General features: G+C 45.1%; 1 protein-coding gene across 1 annotated transcript in view; it reads left to right on the top strand.

Annotated features, from left to right (window-relative positions):
• The window catches only part of LOC138285869 (LHFPL tetraspan subfamily member 7 protein-like), a 712,276-nt gene that overhangs the window by 391,086 nt on the left and 303,765 nt on the right, over positions 1-17,425 (top strand). The gene's annotated exons all lie outside the window — the stretch shown is intronic.

The raw sequence follows: 17,425 nt of genomic DNA, 5'->3' as shown, positions 1-17,425 counted from the left end.
GGGGTATCTGTTTTTCTGGCATTAAAACCGGTTCAGCTGAAAAGCGAGATTTCAGCTAGCACACTTTAGGTTTCTGCAAAGGACACACAATACCTGTGGTGTTTCGTAAAATCTTGCATGATCGTTGTTATGCTTGTCCCAGGTGTGGTGAGCTAATGCCCACCGTTAGGCACATAGGGGCAGATTTACAAGAAACTGGCACATCAGTCCCGTTGTGCCACTTTTCTTGCACCCCTCTTGCCCCACCTAACATCACCTTAGTTGCGCCATATTTACAATACACCGCATCACGGTTGTCATTACCACAACAGCCTCAACATTTTTTACGCTGTTGTGGCGCTTTGCTGCATGAGCATCCAAAATTTTGATGCTAGTGTTACAAAGCACAGGGAGGCCCATAGATTATTATGGGTGCATCACTATAACCCCTTCCCCGAGCAGGGGTTAAAAATCACTGTGCCATTTTTTCAGGCCTCCCTGCGTGGGAACGCCCCCCTTGCATACATTATGCCTGACGCAGGCATAAAGTGGCGCAAGGGGTTGCAAAGTGGCGCAATTCATGCATTGCACCACTTTGTAAATATGGTGTGGGGTAATGGCCACCTTAATTCCGCCTTAGCGTCATAAAGATGACGCTAAGGTGGCTTTAAAGCAGAGCTAGGGGCTTGTAAATCTGCCCCTCAGTGTGGATGTAAATTGTGATCCCAGACAATTGGGATTTTGTGATTAATAAGCAGAATGTGGTGGTCGGTAGTCTGGTTGACAAGAGTGTGGAGCATTGCCTTCTTGGACTTCATAAGAGTCCTCAGAAGAATGCATTGAAATATAAATGTGCCTTTTTCTCTTTGCTATTGATTCATCTCAGGGTTGATAATATACATATGGATGCAGACTGATGGATCTCCATTGGTGATTAGTGAGTTTTAATTACAATTATTTTACTAATGTTCAAATAAATGAAAACGTCTGTTTAGTTGATGGAACCCCCTATTCCTTGTGCAAAAAGTATTTTCCTAATGCTTCTAAAAATAACAGGAAACATAGGAATCTACTGTTCTTGGCACTGACAACCATTCAAAGAGTAGGAATGCCCACCCACTTTGACAAGTAAAAGCTCCCACAGTTTAGAGAATGTACTCCTTCAACCCATCCTTCCCATTGAGGTACAATGTTACTACTTCGAAGCACCTTGACGAAGGGGCAGATTTGAGGCTGACAGGTAAACCTAAAAGTCTGAGGAACAGCATAATAACTAGAAACTAAGGAACCACATTTTTTATTTGATATCATAATTAATGGCTGAATCCTGCCCCCCAATCCTCACAAGCCGAAAGACTGGTTAATGCTAGTAAAGAAAGTATACCTAATGGACCCTGGGAATCAGAGGCGTAAGAACAAAGTCGATTTATGGTTCCCAGCGGTTGAATAGTTGAGTGCTCTCATTCCTTCAGTGTAGTTTGGAGCAAAACCCAAAGACCTTTTGTGAAAATGAATGGCCCCATTTCCTGTGCCCCGGTGGGTGAGGAAGTATGTGGTTGGCTTTTGTTGACGAGTGAGTCAAGTGGTTTTGGTGATGAGAACTAATTTAAAAAAAAAAAAGTTTGAGAGGTAGGACCAAGGCTTTAAGTGGTACGAAAAAACTGGGTGGGGTCTCCAAAAGGGGTGGCTAAAACTTATTAAAGGGGTATGGCTTACATAATTATGGGTGTGGTCAAAATCTGGATGTGCGCTCTACAAAAACCTTTTGTGTGGTTTAAAAGACTATAACGTCACTCATGTGGTAATAATGGAAGCCAGAAATAGGATATACTCATATGCCTCTTAGTTCACTAATATCATTGTTTTCAGGGCGGGGCAGGAATATTTTGCACTGCATATTTAAAAATTCTCTCTTTTAATAAATGATTCTTCCTGCAGTGATGTAATGTGACGTACTAAGGTAAAACAAACATTCCAATCCTGACCAAGCAGGCACCGAGTACGTGGTCCTTGGAGGACACAAATGTATGCATTCAGAAGGCAAGGGCAAGCTTACCCAGCTGTAGTGCTTTAAATCCTGATATGTCCTTAAAATGTTGTATAATTGCTTAAATAGCACATGTGTGTCAGTTTGCTGAAGGCAATCCTCCATCTCATTGTTGGGTGTGCAGTGGGGCACCTGACACACTCCAAGTTTACCTGTCTGCTTTTGAGCAACAGTGTCATTCAATTAATGAATGACAGAACATATTGGCAATCAGTGCCCACATATGTGTTTCTCAGCCATGCCACATAAATATATGAAAAAAGTGTAATTGACCGAATCCCGGCTCATGCCTTGGATAACTTGTTTTCGTTAACCTAAAAGTGGCGCAGTTTAACATTCACGCAACCACTTCTCTCTCAGGGTCTCCGCCTCAACCTGGAAGGCTGCTGCATTTGTTTGACCCTGGAGGTGGTTACCACCAGCACCAGGATACATGAATGCATCCATCTCGGAAACTTGCCTCTGCAGCTAAAAAAATAATCCGGCAATATAAGGCTGTGAGGAGGAGGAAAAGGTGTGACAAAAAGGGGACACGCAGGAGGCTCCAAAGTGACTTGAGGCACGTTGCTCGAATCGAGCAGAGAAAAGAGTCCCTCCTTCTTCCAGTTACATTTCATTTTCCCGTTTTGTGACGAGACTCACGCAACGAGCCAAGTTTGCAAGGCCTGTCCATCAGTTGGTATTGTAAGACCAGGGCATAAAAAAAGATACCGGTAGGGAACTGTTTCGATGCCCCCTTTTTAGGGTCGAGCCTGTGTCGCATGCGCTCGCGCATGAGTATTGTTAGCGAGACGCTTTAGTTATTAGAAAAGGGCTTGGAGCCCTGTCAATGTCACGTCAGTGTCTTTCATTGGCACGTTGGCTTGCCTGTTTGAATCCGCTTCCTTTGATTAGTGGAAGGCACGCATACGTCATGCCTTTTCCGGTGGTTAGCCCTCCTCGAGCGCATCGACCAAGTACAGAAAATATGCGAGGCTCGCTGTTTCCCGTCAGGTTTGTGGACTACTTTTTCTCTATTTTCGCAGCGCGATCTCGCTGGGCAGAAGTCGAGCGCTTTGCATACTATTGACCTTGTTACACAGTTAATTGCACTTTTGCCGGTTACGTTCATAATTACACTTTTGCGGATAGGTATTATTACGTGTGAACTGTAGCAGCACGATTGCGCTGTTTTTTTCTTTTAAAGCAAGAAAAATCCGGTTGGGAGTTTACAGCTTGGAATAGCTGTAACTCCGACAAATGCGAGACCCTGATGCATTGCAAATGCTTGTTAAAATTGCAAGTGCTCAGCACCGACAGGACCTAGCCCACTTAAAGCCCTGGGTAGGATTTTGAATCGGAAGTGCCCCTTGTTTTGCTGTAACTCTGCTGTGGAAGATGGCTGCTGGCTTCCTCGGCCCATGAAGGTCTCATCTGGTCATGATGACACTGAGACAATTATGCCAGTAGTGCTGATGCATCATTATAAAGTTCTGAAGTTTTCCCGTTCTTTTTAGTGAGAAATTTTTTTGTTTTTCCTTCTTTCATCCTGTGCACCTCATCATCAGCATACAAACCAAACCGAGAAATTCCACGGAAAGGCAGATTCATTATTTTTGACTTGCATCTGGTTTAGGACCTGTGAGCCTGAGCCATGATAAGTGGCAAACAGCAAAGTTATGGCAATATCTCTAAGCATCAAACACTCAAAAGATGATGGGAGGAACACATGCAATCTGTTAACCACTGGAAGTTGCTTGGAGTAGAATTCCAACTGATCATTTTTTTGCCCTCAATGCTACTTCAGTTTGGACCCAGCCATATAGAAATTAGTCCGACCCTGCTCCAATAGGAACAGCCTAGTTGAGACTGCCAGGCCAAGTCCTCCGAGAACCAAAACAGAAGCAACCCAAGACCAATTTCACCCTGATTGGGACTTGTTAGAAAGAAGTAACTTGGCTACAGTGGCACAGTAAGCAAGGGACCTGTGTGTGGGCATACACATGGCTACTTATGGCGTTAAATCAAACACACAGAAGGTGATCAGAGAATGCTTCCAATAAGTCTAACCAATGGTAATCACTGTAGGTAGCATCCCAACCCAATGTTCTTTTACCCACCATGCCATCTCAGATTACACCCAGCCATATGTCAATCAGTCTTGCGCCTGCTGTATTCCACTAAGGCCCTAATTTAGAAGATAATGGAGTGTAAAATAATGTTGTTAAAAATGTACAATAATTGGGTTTGCATGCATCTAACATGCTTTTCCATTTAGAGGTCATTAGTATTGCCACATCAAAGAATGTGATACCGATCCACTGCACCAGATATACATGGCTGTTAACCTTAGCAAGACGTGGTGCTACCACTATACTTTGAAATGTGAGAAAACATAGATAAAACCATTTCCACAATTCATCCCTTATTACATTTTAACTTATTAGTAATATCAAGATATCTGGTTGGATTTAAGCAATAAAGACGTGAGGTATAACAGTGAACAATGTGCTGATATAACTATTATGCAATTGCAATGATTAACACATCCCAGGGAGTGCTTTCACAATGCTGTGTGGATTTGTTTTTGATGCTTCTCACCTTAAATCAGGATCTAGTGTTTTTTGTTTCCTCGTAATACTAAGGACTTGGGCGAGGAATAGAGTTTAATATAACATGACCTAATTATGGAATGATAACCTCCATGTCACAGCCCTTAAATCACCCACCCTTCTTTGTAGTTCTTGCTAGAGGTGGCTTTTCTCCTTGGCTGTTTGGAACAAGAGCTGAAAAGTGTTGCACGGCTATCTATGAAATCCTATTCTGGGTGTTGCTTTATAACAAAGGTCCCTCTGTTTTTTTAGGCAGAGATCAGCTGGGCACCTTTCTCTAGGCTGTAGACTTTCCTGACAATAAGCACTATGACAAAGAGTAGAAACAAGAGTGGTAATCATCATGTGGTCGAGCATGTATATAATTACAGCTAGGTAACTGTGAATGAGAAGAATGTTTTTCACTAGGTGCTCTGAGTGACATCAAACAAACAACAACAGAAAAGTTTGTTGTTTATACGTCATTCAGAACCCCGAGTCAAGGAGTCACGGGGAGCCATACATAAGAAGGCTTCATATGTATTGGCCCCTTGCCTTGATTTGAATCTAGTGTCTTGACTATCCACCCGACCACACTCTGGCCGTCCTTCCCCTCCACCTCCCAAATGCATACAATGGTACCTGGCGTCATGTCATAGTTATCTGTGGCACCATCAGAATTTCCTTCCTCTCCCCCTCCAAAATATTGTGAATAACTGGATTTCGATCTGGTTGTTCACAATGAAGTCCTCCAATGGAATCATAGCAACTCTTCCTTTCAACCTCATTCAGGTTTATTTTCTCCAGTCATAGCTCACAGGACCAAAAAACAACAAGCATTGACAAAGCAAATAGTTCTCACCTATGTGAGTGCTATTGGCTTTGAGAATGTGTTTAGCCATTATGTACATGAGTGTGGCTGCTGTTCAGCATGGCTAAAAGTTAGTGGCGTGGAATGGGGTAGGGTATATTGGAGTAGAGTAGATTGGGATAGAGTGGAATGGGGTGGATTGAGGTAGAGTAGAATGGGATAGATTGAGTTAAAGTGGAGTGGGGTAGATTGGAGTAGAGTGGAGTGGGGATAGAGTATCCTAGAATGGAGTGGGGTGGATTGGGGTAAATTGAGTCGGGTAAATTGGAGGGGGTTGATTGGAGGGGGTAGTTGGGTATATTAGCATGGTAGATTGGAATGGGTTAGACTGAGTTAAGGTGGATTGGGGTAGATTGGGGTGGAGTGGGGTAGGCTGGAGTGGGGTCGATTGGGGTAGATTAGAGTGGGGTAGATTGGAGTGGGGTAGATAGGAGTAGGGTATATCAGTAGATTGGGAAGAGTGGAGTGGGATATATTGGGGTAGATTGGAGTGGAGTAGGGTAGACTGGGGAAGAGTGGAGTCGGGTAGACTGTAGTGGAGTGGGTGGATTTGGAGTGGAGTGGGGTACATTGGGTGGATTATAGTAGGGTAAAATGGAATGGAGTGGGGTACATTGAGGTAGTTTGGAGTGGGGTAGTTTGGGGTAGATTGGAGTGAGGTAGATTGGGGAGCAGGGTGTATTGGAGTGGTGTGGGATAGATTGGGGTGGGGTAGATTGGAGTGGGGTAGAGTGAGGTAGATTGGGGCAAAGTGGGGTAGATTGAGGTAGAGTGGGACAAATTGTAGTGGTGTGGTGTAGATTGGAGTAGAGTAAATTGGGGCGGAGTGGAATGTAGATTGGATTGGGGTAGTTTGGGGTGAAGTGAGGTCAATTGGATTGGAGTGGGTTAGATTGGGATAGAGTGGAGTGGGATAGATTGGGGTGGATTGGAGATGGGTAGATTGGGGAAGAGTGGAGTACAGTAAATTGGGGTAGACTGGACTGGAGTGGGATAGATAGTAGTGGGGAGGAGTGGATAGCAGTGAAGAGGAGTAGACGAGTAGAGTGTGATCGATTAGGGAGGAGTGAGGTAGAGTGGATTGGGGTAGAGTAGAGTGGTGTAGATTGGAGTGGGGTACATTCAAGTAGGGTAGTTTGTGGTGGAGTGGGGTAGTTTGGAGTGAGTTGGAGTGCTATGGATTGGGGTGGAGTGGGTTAGATTAGACTGGAGTGGGGTAGATTTGGGTGGCATGTGGTAGATTGGAGTGAAAAAGAGTGAGGGGTTGATTTGAATGGAGTGTGGTAGATTGGAGTAGAGTGGAAGCGGCTAGATTGGGTTGACTGGAGTGGGGTGGACTTGGGTAGAGTGGAATGGGATAGAGTGGAGTTGGATAGATTGGAGTGGAGTCGAGATTAGAGTGGAGTGAGATAGATTGGGGAAGAGTGAACTGCAGTGGAGGTAGATTTGAGTGGAGGGTAGTGGGGTAGATTAAGGTGGAGTGGAGTAGATTGGGTGGATTAATGTAGAGTAGATTGGATTGGAATGGGGTAAATTGGAGTGGGGTAGATTGGAGTGGGGGCAATTGGAGTGGAATAAATAGGGGTAGATTGGAGTGGGCTAGATTGGTGTTGGGTAGATTGGGGAATGGCAGATTGGAGTAGAGTAGTTTGGGTAGAGAGGGGTCGATTACAATTGGGTGGAGTGGTTTGGATTGGGGTGAAGTGGGTTAGACTGGAGTGGAGTGGGTAGATTTGAGTGGAGTGTGATAGATTGGAGTAGATTGGAGTGAAGTGGAGTGGGGTAGATTTGGGAGGAGTGTAGAGTGGGAAAGTAGAGTGGAGTGGGATAGATTGGAGTGGAGTGGGGTAGACTGAGTGGATTGGAGTGTGGCGGATTGGTGTGGAGTGGGGTAGATTGTGGTAGACTGAAGTGGGGTAAAATGTGGTGGAGTGGGGTAGTTTGGAGTGGAGAGGAGCTGGATAGATTGCAGTGGAGCTGGATAGATTACAGTGGAGTTTGGAGTGGCGTCAGGTAGACTGGAGTGGAGTGGGGTAAATTGGACTGAGGTAGATTGGAGTAGAATGGGGTATTGGAGTGGAGTTGGATGGATTCAAGTGAAATGGGTTGGATTGGGGTAGGTTGGATTAGGGTAGAGTGGAGTTGATTGGAGTGGACTGGTGTAAACTGGGATAGATTGGAGCAGAGTAGGGCAGATTTGAGTGGAGTGTGATAGAATGGGGTGGGGTGGGCTGGAGTTGATTGGCTTAGGTTGAGTTAAGTGGGGTAAACTGGAGTGGAGTAGCATAGATTGGAGTAGAGTGGGGTAGGGTGGGGTAGAGTGGAGTGGAGTGAAGTGCAGTAGTTGAAGTGGGGTAGAATGTAGTGGAGGGATAGATTGGATTGTAGTTGAGTGGGGTAGATTGGAGTGGAGTAGGATAGATTGGGTTAGAGTGTAGTATACTGAAGTGGGATTGATTGGAGTGGGGTGGAATAGAGTAGGGTGGGTAAACTGTGGTGGGGTAGATTGGAGTGAAGTAGGTAGCTTGGAGTGGAGTACATTGTAGCAAGATGGGGTGGGGCAGATTGAGGTACATTGGAGTGGAGTAAAGTGGGATAGATTGGAGTTGAGTGGAGATAATTGGAGTGGAATAGATTGGAGGGAGGTAGAGTGGGGTGGGGAAGAGCGGGGTGGGTAGACTGAAGTGGAGTGGGGTGGATGGGTTAGAGTGGGGTAGACTGGAGTGGAGTAGATTGGAGTAGAGTAGATAGGGGCAGATTGGAGTGGGGTAGATTGGGGTGGAGTATATTTGGAGGGATAGATTGGAGTCGAGTGGATTGGGTTGGGGTGAACTGGGATGGAGTGGGTTAGATTGGAGTGGGGTAGATTTGAGTGGAGGGTCATAGAACAGAGTGAAGTAGGTTGAATTGAAGTAGAGTGAGGTAGAATCAGGTAGATTGTGGTGTAGTGTGGTAGAGTAAAGTGGAGTAGATTGGAGTGGAGTGGGGTAGATTGGGTGGATTGGAGTGTGGTAGGTTGAAGTGGCGTAGGGTAAATTGTGGTAGATTGGAGTGGGGTAGATTGTGGTAGATTGTAGTGGGGTAGATTGTAGTGGAGTAGAGTATATTAGAGTGGATGTGGTAGATCAGAGTGGAGAGAAGTTGGATAGATTGCAGTGGAGTATGAAGTTGGGAAGGGTAAATTAGAATGGAGAGGGTTAAATTGGACTAAGGTAGATCGAAGTGAAGTGAGGTAGAAATGAAGTGGAGTCAGGTAGACTGGAGTGTGTTAGATTGGGGTACATTAGAGTAGGGTTGATTGGGGTAGATTGGAGTGGATTGGAGTACAATGGTGTAGACTTGGGTAGATTGTAGCAGAGTGGAAGAGATTAGAGTGGAGTGTGGTAGACTTGGGGTGGAATGGGGTAGACTGGAGTGGGGTGAGGTTGACTGGGTTAGATTGAGTGGAGTGGGGCATATTGGAGTGGAGTAGATTGGAGTGAAGTGGCGTAGGTTGGAGTGGAGTGGGGTGCTTGGGGTAGAGCAGAGTGGAGTGAGGTAGATTGCAGTGGGGTAGATTGTAGTGGAGTAGGGTAGATTGGATCATGGTGGAGTGGATTAGGGTAGATTGGAGTGGGGTAGGATAGATTGGAGGGGGGTAGATTGGGGTGGAGTATTGTGGAGTGGGGTGGGTAACTTGGGGTGGGATAGATTGGGTGGAGATGAGTGGGGAAGATTGTAGTGGAGTGGATTAGATTGGTGTAGACTGGTGTGGAATGGAATAGATTGGAGTGGAGTGGGGTAGAGAAAGTGGGGGTAAGTGGTGTGGAGAGGAGGGGCGTAGAATGGAGTAGAATTTTGTGTTGTGGAGTGAGTGGTGTAGATTGGAGTGGCGTGAAGTCAAGTGCCGTGGTAAGTTGGAGGGTGTCTTAAAGTGGAGGGGTGTAGAGAGGAGAGGGGTGTTGTGGAGTGTCGTAGAATGGAGTACTGTGGAGTAGAGTGGAAGGGCATAGAGTGGAGTGGAGTGGTGTGGGTTATGCATGGTATGGTGTGCACCTACAAAACAGTTTGTTTTTTTCTTCAGAAAACTTTGCACCCGCTCATTAACGTTATAGACCAACTAACAAAAACTTACATTTGTATTGGCCAGTAACCTATACTACATCCCATCTGGGATATTGTTTTATGCTGTCATGACCAATTCATTACACAATTATTTATTTCACTAATGTTTTCTGTGAAATGCTTCTGACCATTCTTAGGTGGCCTCAGAGTGTTTTGGAGTTTTAATACATACAATAATGGTGTGTAGCATGATAATGTGTTCCGGAAATGTTGACAAAGAACCAACTAGTCCATCAGGAGTGGAGACATACACTGAATGTGCCCACCATTGAATGTGGTACAGGAAATGACACGGCCTTAAAGAACATGAAGCCAACAATGAATTACACATGCTTGTCTTAGGCACTGACTAGCCCAGTAGTATTATTATTTAACAGTAATGTCTATTTTTGTTATTTTTTTTATCATCCATTTTTAGTACATTCGTTATCTCTTTGACCATTTTGAACTATGTTGCACTGAATAGTGGTTCAAACATTTAGCTCAAACAAGCTCTTGTTTCGTGAACTATGGCTACTATAGGGGACCAGGTCTTCTCTGCCTACGGATAGCTTTTTCCACGTGCAGTGGCCGGTTAGTCTACTCTGCCTTTACTGTCTCCACCCAACTACTCAGTCAGGGAAATACAAGGAAGAACCAAACCTTCACACCCCTTGTATTCCTGTGTCTTGCATCAGTATCAAGACCTCTTCTCTTCGTTCTAGCCCCACAGCGATTCCCAGCGTCAGAGCACCCTCTGCGCAAGCGATCACACTATAAATAAATAACAATTTAATAAATATAAATAAAATAAATAAGGCCAAATTATCTCAAATGGGACATGTTGCCTATTGAGCTAAATTTCCCCCCAACTTGGATAATTAATATCTGAGGTCTGCAGAAGGGAATGCGGAGGAGATCTGATGGGAACTCTCAAGACAGAGTAGCAAATTGTTTCCCGAGTTAAAAAAACTCAGCATGTAATCACATTGTTAATGGTAAGTGTCAGTATCGGTGGCAGTCAGAAGCCATTCCTCACCTGAATGTCAGCGTAACAAGGACTCAGTCCAGGGACTTTTTTTATTGCTGTCTTTCTGGGAAACCTTTCTTCTCTTGCCTAGCGGAAATTGGATTTTGCCGAGCTGAGAGGATTTGCGCGTTGGGAAGAGAGCCGCTCAGAATGATAAAATGAAGCCTTTTTACAGAACAGCAGTCATTTCGACGTCACAATCAAGTTAGTTTGAGATGCTACTCTCAACTCTGCTCAATGTCCAAACTTTTACTGTATTTTTCGGGGACCCTCAATGCTGGACAACAGCCCTGTTGCCAGAAAGGGTGGTATGATAGCATGTAAAAACACCCCCACCGCACCTTTGCTATTAGAACATTGTATTATATCCAAATGTGAAAGCATTACATGTTCACCCTAGAAATTACGATTTCTTGCCAAAAAAGAGTGTCAAAGACACTAATAACAGATACGCCTTGTACAAAGTATTTAGTGGTGGTAACACACGTGCTTACACACACACACTCACTTGCATAGACTTACGTGCACCCATACAAACAAACATTTACCTGTATAGAGGAATATATAGGTGCCTGTGCCAAAAGGATGATGCCACTTACCAGAACATAGACTTAGACAAACGTTACTGTTTCAGAATACACATGTGAATAAGCACCCTGGCTGCGAATTCCATGACCCGTTCTCGTAACCCCTTTCTGATCTGTTTTTTACTCCTTTACTTCTGTGTGTCTCAGGTACTTTCTTTAGTGCCTGACTAACAGCTGTTCAGCACCTCCAGATGATGTTATTAATTCAAGTGGTTTCTTTTTACCCTTACACTGATGACACCCAAATCATGATAGGACTGGTTTCCAACCTGGCAGAGATGATCACCAGTTCCATGACTGCCTCCCTTCTATTGCCGCCCAGATGACTGAGAAGGCTCTGAAGTTAAACTCCAGTAAAACTCAGGTGTTGGCCCTGGGTGACAGCTCGTAAGCCTATAAGTCAGTATGGTGGTCCTCTTCATTTTGGCACACCAGTTACACTGGTCCCCAGGATTTGCATTTTAGGATTTATCTTTGATGATTCTTTGTTCCTGGCCCCATGTCAAAAAGGTTGCCCCTAGCTTCCTTACCTTCCCCTACCTTCAATGGTATTGGGGAAAATAATCCTACCTCTGCATGAGCAGTCATACCCGATTGTCTTGATTATGGGACCTCCATAACAATGCAGTGGCACATCATATTTTCAGTCTTAGTCACAGCATTTCCAATTACCTCAGTGTGGAGAAGGTGTCTTGGCTCCCAGTAGAGCTGAGTACTCAGACACCGTAGTGTGTAGAGCAACTATCAATCAGGAAATCACATTATCAGAGGGCCGCATTCAAATCATCACGCAGCATTTCTGTGTTCCAGTTAGTAAAATCGACTAGTAGACTTTGAGTACTCATCAAACATTTGTTATGGCAAAATAAGGATACCCAGAGTAAGTCTGATGAGTTGGATCTACTCGCTTTTTGAAATTTTGTGAAAGCCCTGATGAAGTCTTTGAGAGTATTTATCTCTTAGGACGAAACACGTGTTGCCTGTTGTTGCAATATGGATATTGGTTCCAAGGACGGCTATTGTTGCTCTGATGGACTTCCTATCTCAAGATTAAATTGAGTTGTTTTTTCTCACGAATCCCGGTCCGATTGATAATTTGATGCTATTTGCACTAAACAATAAGTTTGGACTAAAAACATGTATGAAGGATTGAGCTTCGATTCATGAGTGCCCTGACATCTGTTTATCACTATTTGGTTTCCGTTCGGAAACATTAGAGGAGAGAGGAAGATCCTCTTGCCAGGAGCACCGTGCTAGACTTTTGATTCACTTTTGATGTGATGATTCACTGTGAGCGCTGTTCCCTATGACTGTCTTCCTAATTGCTTTTGCTTTGCCCTTTTTCAGTTATGCACTGATTATGCAAATGTTGTTTTGCTTTGTGCCCCTTTGAAAATGCAGAACAACTTCCAATGATTTAGTATGTGGTGTTTCCAAAAACCTAACCCATCTCACCAATGCTGAACTCCACTGGCTTCAGGGTTGTGAAAGCATACTTTTCAAAACTTAGGCAGTTGTTCATCAGGCAATTTTGCAGCAGCTAATTGATTTTGTGACCGGTAAATCTAATTGGCATAATATGTCTCACAATCTGAAATGTAATATTAAATTCCTCTTGACGATCTCCACAATCAGCACTTCCACATTTTGGGGACTGGTCCTTTTCAATTGCTGCTGCAAAAAAACAGGGAATTCTTTACCACTAGCCATCTACGCTGTTCAAAGTTTCTTTCTGGCAGTTATAATTAGATATGTACATTATTTTGAGAAACTGGCACCTTGGTGCAGTACCCCCCACTTTTTGTCTGTTTTCTGAATGCACCTTGGACTGGAGTGCACTGGGATCCTGCTAACCAGGTTCCCAGTGCCAGTGTTCTTTCCCTAAAACATTGTAAAAGTAACAGTGTAAAAGATACTTAGGTACCCAGGGAATGGGGTACCATGGGTAAGCCCCTAAGGGCAGCAGCACTGATTGTGCCACCCTCTAGGGCCATGCATCCAGATGCACCCAGCACTTCCATAGCAGGCCGAGTGTTCTAGTGCAAACCTAACACACAAATTTGACATGGCACACTACCTGTGTACCCCGTCCACCATACACTGCAGTTACTGTGGGTATGACACCCCTCTAGCAGACCTTACAGTCCTAAGGCAGGGTGCTCCATATTATATGTGAGGGCATAGCTGCATGAGTAACATGCCCCAATGTGTCCCTGCCAAACCTGGGACATAGTGAGCAAACAGAGCAGCCATTTTAATGTATGTGCTGGACACTGATCAACACGAGTTTCCCTGCTACACAATGGCTACTCTGAACCCTGGGCTGTTTGGTATTGGTACTGGATTTATTATAAAATGTACCCAGGGGTCACCTTAAAGGTGTCCCTTACAAAAGCTAACTAACCTGGCATGGTTGCTGACTGGTTCCAGCCATCCTGCCACCTCCAGACAGCCAATACACAAATATTGAGGGAGAGACCTGACTCTCTGGTTTGTGGGACAATGCCTTTCCTGGATTAAGGAGCTAATGTCCCCTTCCTCAGGAATGTTCAACACCCTGGTAGCAGGCATGGCCCGTCCTTTAGGGCGGAGGGGCCACACACCCCTACCTTTTGCACCTCATGAAGAGTGTCTGTCAGGCTGAACAAAGGTCCTATGCGCGTGACCTCCTCGGCTCAACAAAGGTGCCTCAAGGCCCTCCCTTGGGTGACGTGGAAAGCGTCACCCATTGACTTCGACCTGGGCCCTTCAGGTTTAAGCTCTGAAGCGTCCAGGGCGAGTGTCAATCAGTGACACTTCATCACAGAGTGGTGTGGGGTCAGCAGTCTCACTGACCCCATCCCACTCTGTGAGGAGGCTGGGACTGCTGCCTTTCCTCATTGGCTGACCTAAGGTCAGGAAAGGAAGAAGTGCCAACCCTCCTGGGACCTCCGAGGCTGAAGGTAAGTGTGTGTGTGTGTGTGTGTGAGATCTTGTCAAATGAATGTTTGGTGCGTGCGTGCATGTTCGAATGTATGAGTGTTGTTAATTGATGTGTGTGCGTGCATGTGTGAAAGAAAGGGTGTGTGTGTGATCTTTTAAAATGAATGTTTGGTGCATAGGTGCATGTTTGAATGTTATGAGTGTTGTTAATGGATGTGCCTGCGTGTGTGTGAAAGAATGAGTGTGTGTGTGTGATCTTTTAAAATGAATGTTTGGTGCGTGAGTGCATGTCTGAATGTTATGAGTGTTGTCAATGGATATGCGTGCGTGCGTGTGTAAAAGAATGAGTGTGTGTGTGCTTCCCGCCTGCCCCCCTCCCTCCTAAAGCTGCAAGCCGCCACTGCCTGGTGGTGAGCTTCAAAGGGCTACAGCTCTTGAAACTTGAGCCCCCAGGCTTGCTGCTAGCAGCAGATGGCTTCCCCCTTTACAAACCCCTACTTTGAAGGGAGCAAAGGTGGGAAACCACACAAATGGTAGGAGGAGGGGTCTCACTGAGCATGCACCACTCCTAGGGGCTTGCAGGCGAAGTGGACCCCTCACTTAATTTTCCTCCATGTCGGATGGCAAGAAAATAGCCAATGAGGTTTAGGGTAGTGACCCTTTCCACAGGAAGTGGTCACTGTAGTGGATGTAGCCACCTAAGGGTAAGTGTCTCATTGAACACTACCAGGTTCCCCCTAAAACACCCACTAAATTCAGTATTCATTGGGCTCCCCTAGACCAAGAGATTATATTCATCAGGAAGGAAAGAAGACAGCACCAAAGAACTCGACAGGACAAGAACAGAGGACTTACTTCACCAGAACAGGCTCCAAGACCCCTGCTTTCTGCACCAGAGTCCCGACAATTGCTTCTGCAGAGGAGCTGACCACTGGACTGACCTCAAAAGACCCCGAGGACCTCCAGGCTTTGCAAATAGCCCAAGATCTTCCTCCTCAGTGGAGGCACCACTCAAGAAACTAAAGAAACCTGCAAAGAACCAGCAAACCAGTGAGGGTCACTTCACCGACTGGATGATATCTCTGCAACCGGAAGTCACAGCCAGACCGAACAACACAGCAACAACAGCCCAGATGAGACCTGCAAGTGTGCCAACTTTGGTGGCACAGCACCCTCCTGTGGCTAAGTTGAGTCAATAACCCAGGTACTAGTCAGTGCACGCCGGTCACCATCAAAAACAGCTCACCCATAGCTCATCCTGAAACTGGATCAGGAGGAACCCCCAGTCAAGGGACTTCAGGGACACCCTGGACCTCCCACCAGAGCACCCTCATCATCCTGCAAGGCCCACGGAAGACTTACCTCCTGTTCCAAAGGGTTCCATTGCGCACAGCATCCAAGACCTCCAACTTGCCCTGCACCCAGCCACCCTGAGCCCTGCATCGCGGAACCTGCTGTGTTCCCCGGGTCCCTAATCCCTTGCCACCTCAACAGCCCAAGGGGACCCAAAGACACCACCTTTACATCTGCAAACCAGCTACTTTTCCCGGTGGCCCCTCCAAGTGGCCCTGTGCCTGTGCCAAGAGACTTTCCAGCTCTGCTCCTGCCGGAACCGGGAGCCGCCTGAGGCTCTTCAGCTGGCACAGTATGCCCACCGACTACTTTGACATTCTGCGAAAGAAGAGACTGGTAACCCAACTGTACGATTTTTAATGCATTTTTAAAAGTGACTGCCTATTGATTCCTATTGTGCGTAATTACGCACAGAAAGACTAACTTTATAAAAACTTTGAAAAGTCATATCTCAAAAAGTACTTAACGTATCTTAAAGATCTTTGTATTAACAATTGTATAAAAGTCTGAAGTATTTTTATAAATTCTAGTCTTGAGTTATTCATTGAGTGTGTGTGTTGCATGATTGGATTTGTGAGTACAACAAATGCTTAGCACATATTCTGGATTAGCCTAACTGCTCGACCAGCTAACGTAAAAATTGGAGCATTAGGTGTTTTTTTACCTCTGGAAACCAAAGTGTGGTTGCCTGGACCCCCTGCACAGTGTGCCTAGTATTGCACACTGCATAGAGTGCCAGCATCCTACAATTATATTGTCAGAGGCCAGAGGCAATGCACTTGTAATAGGTCTTAACTATCTGACTTTGCCAAATATGTGAAAGGTGCAGTGAGCCCCATTGAGAAACATCACCAAAAGAAGTATCAAAACTTGTGGTATGAAAAGTACATCAGCACAAGCGGTGTGGCCTGTAGCCTTAAACAGCCATCTAGGTAACACGCAGTGAGGCCTGTAACCTGTGACATACATTAGAGCAGCAATCTATGAGGCCTGTAGCCTAAAGTATACAGCAGGACAGCGCGTGTTGAAGATTGTAGCCTCAAAAATACATTAGGGCAAAACGCATAGGTCAGGTCAATGGAGGCTGGTGAACTTTGAAACTGGTTAGGTAGTAAACAAAATCTTGAATTTGCCTGCTGGAACGAGCACAGGGAGTGAGCAGTAATATCCTGAAGTAGGATTAAGAGCGTTCACTGCTCATTTTGCAGAACCATTTCTATAACAAATTGACCACCAATCATTAGTATTCACAGGTGATTTCAAAGAAAGACTCATAAGTATTTGAATGAATTTCTTTTTTGCCAAGCAAGCCTGACTTACGCAATAGCCACATAATTTTCTTCAATTTTCCCTTGTCCCTTAGTTGGCTGTAGTTACATCCTACAACTCTTCCTTGGCGGCCATTTCAAAACCTCATCAATTATTACCTCATACCTTTAGGACTCACTCCTCACTGCTTTTCTGATTGTCACCTCTCCCATTCTTTTTTGTTCCTTTACCAGTTACTCCTCTGTTTCTCACCCCTTTCTTGTTAGTTCACTCTGTTGCTTGTGTCCTCAATCCCTTATTTAATTCTCTCCTCTTGCGCCCCTTTTCTGAAAAATATGTCAAGGCAACAAGCAGTGAGGTCTGTAACCCTGGTGATTTTGTAAATATTCCACCTAGGAGTAGGCTCTTATATTGTGAGTTCTTCAGTGTATGCAGCTGAAGCAGTAGTTTGGATTTGTAGAGATTTTCTGTTTGACAAGAATAAACACAATCAATGAACGTGTTGGGGATGCTGATGTATACATATAGTCAGAAGCTGAGTTGGGAGTCAGTGTAACATCCTGGGGCTTATTAAGAACTGTATTATAGCAGATATTGTTATTCAAAACCAGTTACAGTTTCGCACCTGCTACAAGATTTATGAAGATCTTACACTAGCAGGTCTCCAGGGACTCCAGGATAGTCGAGGGATGAAAAATGGATGGCCTGACAGAG

This window comes from Pleurodeles waltl, chromosome 3_1 (genome assembly GCF_031143425.1).
Source record: "Pleurodeles waltl isolate 20211129_DDA chromosome 3_1, aPleWal1.hap1.20221129, whole genome shotgun sequence".
Classification (NCBI taxonomy): Eukaryota; Metazoa; Chordata; class Amphibia; order Caudata; family Salamandridae; genus Pleurodeles; species Pleurodeles waltl.
Note: the sequence above shows the minus strand (reverse complement) of the source record. Positions and strands in the feature narration are given on the sequence as shown.